Here is a 4,291-nt window from a genome sequence, read left to right on the forward strand (position 1 = left end):
TTAATAAAACAGGATAGATCATTCTTATTATCAGGATGATACAAACCTGGTTCTTTGTGGAGCCATGTAATTTTATTTTTTTATTTAAGTCTAAATGGAAAAAATTACGATTTTGTTTCACAAAGAAACTTCATCTGTTTTCTTCTTCTTCTTCTTCTTCTTCCAGCTGCTTCATTTAAGGGTCACTGCAGTGGATTGTCTGCCTCCATCTCTCGCTTCTCCGTAATCGTCTTTCTTTTTCCTCGTCAGCTCCATATTCAACATCCTTTGTCCAAAATATCCACTATCCCTCCTCTGCGCATGTCCAAACAATCTCTCTAAAATTGTCTCCAAACTGCTGAAACTGAGCTGTCACTCTGATATATTCATTTCTAACCTTGTCCACGTCAGTCTTAATAAGTGACCATCTCAGCTCTACAGCTCAGCCTCACATCTTTTTGTCAGAGCCAAGTCTCCAGTCTCCAAACCTTACATCATAGCAGGCCTCACAACCGTCTTGTAAACTTTCTTCGTCTGAAAAAATCTGACTTGTCAATAAGGGCTGTATTGATGGAGTGAAATGACTTCAAGTTCCACAACACTTTGTAGCTTGCTTCTGACAGGAGTTAAAAAAGCTGAGGTCATATGATCTCACTTCACTGCCTATTTAAAAAAATGTTTCTTTTCTTTTTTTTGCATAAAGATAAAAAAGTGAAGCACAGTCAAATTCCTTGTTAGTTTGCACAAACTTATGATCCTGATGTCATTACAGTCTGTTGGTGTTACAACTATGTGTCTTCTAGCATCAACTCTTAATACTTCATATGTATGTAACATGAGGTTTTTCCAAAGATATAAAGAACAAAATAAGCACAGTAGACCATGATATATAGAAACACTTTGACGAACCCTTGTATATTGAATACTGACCTCTGGTGGTCCCCAGAAAAGTAATATTAATATAACACATTTATGTAATCAATAAAAATAAATAAATACACAAATAAATTTTACCAAATATATTTAAAAGGCACTGAAACACACTCCAGAATCTTTTAATTTTTTAATATCCTCCTGAGAACCAGCCTATTCATTTATTCTCTGTCTTCTGTAATGGACATTTGTTTTGGTCTATATCTTTCGACTTATTTGAGCTACCCTTCTAAGTCCTGATGTACTAAATAGAGGACATCCCAGGCTTTCCATTGATAATTCATGTGTTTGGGCGGCCTCTTTCAACTCCAACGAGGAAGGAAATCACAAAGAAAGTTCAATGGGAAGATTCTTTTTTCCTCGGTTCTCAGGAGGATATCTAAACAAGAATTTCAGAAATTTCAGGGAAAAATAGAAGATCTAATCTTTCAGTTTATCCAGAAAAATGAAAATATAACATTTGCATATGTATGGTTTTCATTGGCTGTGAGCTGAAAAGTGAACGGGTAAAGCTGTGGAGTAAAAAGAGAAATATTTAGTTATGAGAGTAGTGAATGCACACACTGCATTGGTGCACGGTTGTGGGAATAAAGAAAAAAAAATACAAGTATACAAAATTTGTATAGGTGAGGTACAGTTTAAGTAAAAATACCACTAAATTTGGAGGAAAAATCAACTACATGTAAAATATCAGTGTCTGAATAACATCTTAAAGAATACAGCTAATATAAATATATATTTCTACTGTTATTGGGAAAAACACTGATGATATTTGCAGATACTTAAACAACTTGAATCTCCCTCATGTAGAAACAGATTTATCTGCTAATACAGTTGTTTTTTAATCTGATACTGAGGGTTTTCTAAGGAAACTACCTTTCACCTTTATCTGAGTCCAACAAGTCAAAATGATTGGCTCTCCCCAGATCAGGTCAGCATAAAATGAGCTCCATAAATAATGATAAGGAGCCCATCATAAAAAGGGGACAATGTATGCTATCTGGATGCAAAATCTGTTTTCTAAAATGATTTAGATAGGCATTATTTGAAGACTGCACCCTGAATGCTACAGCTCTTTCTCTTTTCTTTTTATGCCATAAAAATCTAAGACTATTAAACTCACAATTGTCTGTGCTGTAGCTATTTAGTACATGTCGATGTGATAATATTATTAATCTTCAAAAACGTAAACAAATAAGCCTTAATATATAATATACTGTTACTGTCAGTGTGTTAACTTCAGTAGGTACATTCTTTTTATTTCCCATAACCCTTTTAGAGAAATTTGTATGTTTTTTGTGTAACATTTAGTATTTTGCCATGATTAGAAATAATTACATAATTGCACATGAGTTTGTTACAGTATTTAAATGATCTACTATATATAACAGACCCATGCATAAAATTGATTCAGCTGTTTATTGCATACTGGCGTCCCACACTGAAAGATGTGGTTGGTGTTCTTAAGTTTAAAAAAAATCATACTCATCAAAATGTATCACATTAGGTCACATGACAGATAGTTTTTAATGCCTAATTCACATTGATGCAATCAGTTACAACATTATCAAAAAAAGAGTAAAACAGTTAATTGAAACATTTCTCCTGCTGTTTTGAAACAACAACATAAAGGCAAACATATAATGCGATACTTATACCTATATGTATGAAGTACATATATTTTATACTTCTGTTTTCTTTGATATAAGTTACGGTTGTTTTTGGATTGTCAGAGAAATGTTGATTTAGTTCAGAGAGTCCTCAGTCTTTTCTAGCATGAACCAAAAAGGTTCACACCTGTCCCGTCAGTTTCCCCTGCTTATCTTCCCCCACCTGCAGTGGCTGGATTGCCCACCAGTGGGGGTCATCCCACTAATTTATTGGTCTTTTTATGCAATGCTGTCACCTTCTACGTGACAATCGGGTGTCCTGGTGTTTTATTTTGTTTTAAATACAAGTTACTGACAACATCACATTTATGTTCATGTCTTTTGTGCATGAAAAGTATCAAATCCCAATTGAAAAAAAAACAAAACGTGCAGAACGACCAGTCCTGCAAAGGAACTGCTTTCAAATCCTGATTTATTGATCATAATTTTTAATTTAATAATTTTAATAATTTTAACTTTAAAATGTTTTTCATTTTTATTTCCAAAATTAGTAAATGTTTTCAATTTGTCAAGGTCTGCACAGTTGTTTCTCATATAAACAAGGGAATGCACAGCACACAAATTGGTGCATGACAACGATCATCAAAAACACAAGGTAATGAAAGAAACAGGTTTAAATAAACACACAAAAACAAAATAAAAAATAGAAATAATTTGAAACAAAAACAAAAACCCACAAAATCAAAACTTTGATTGGCACCAAACATAAATGATATGAAGTAAAGTGCTGTTTCTCTCATGTTTAGTTGAACCAATTGAAGCGGTGATAGTGGAGTTCCAGTCCGAACAGTGTTTATCTCTAAGAAGTTAGTTTTTCAGTAAGTTCTGCAGGTCTGCACATTCTAGAAAATGTGATAGAACCTTAAAACATGTACATAGACTCTGTCATTAATTACAAAAGTCTAAATTGCAGCAGCATAGAAATATATTCTATGAAGATGTTTTTCCTTTTGAGAACAGAGAGGCTTATTAATTTTTGGCTAATCTTTGCAAAATCATTTTATGGTTGGGCAGAGTCCTTTAAGAAATAGCGCTCATAAAGAATAAATGCCAGGGTACACCGCATCTACCAACGTCACAAAAACATGATATAACAGAATGAGAATAAAATAATTAAGTGATAAACAGAAACGTTTGGACGGTGTAGCATCAGAAATAGATTTGTTCTGCTGAATGAAACCTGCTCCCGTTATGACTCTGGAATTGCACAGGGACTGCTGCAATTGCTCTGAAAACCAGCGCAAAGTAGATAGATAGAGATGCTGATAAATCCTAAACTTTATGAATAGTTACAAAATTCTGTTATGCTGCCACTTATCACGTAAGAACAATAAACATCCTCATATCTTTGCCATTTCTTCCCATCTTCTGCACCATGTCTGTTTATCACAAATTTAAATGCTCATGCACCATCACCCTGAAAGCTCAGACGATAGCATCTGGACTTTCAGGATGTCTTCTTTATCTCAGCTGTGACCTTGACATGTGATAAGAGCATTCATTACAAAGTTGATCATGTCGTCTTGGCATGCTTACAGACCATCACTGGACTTGAAAGTAATTTGTATTTATTTAGTTTTTTTCTAGTCCTACTGACCATTCAAAGCACTAAATGACTTTTTGATTTAAAGAAAAATGATCCATCATATCATATCAGGAACATAGACAGGTATTGTTCTCTCACTGTACTCTATAGATCAGATAGTCAC

The sequence above is a fragment of the Neolamprologus multifasciatus genome, chromosome 12 (genome assembly GCF_963576455.1).
Source record: "Neolamprologus multifasciatus chromosome 12, fNeoMul1.2, whole genome shotgun sequence".
NCBI lineage: Eukaryota > Metazoa > Chordata > Actinopteri > Cichliformes > Cichlidae > Neolamprologus > Neolamprologus multifasciatus.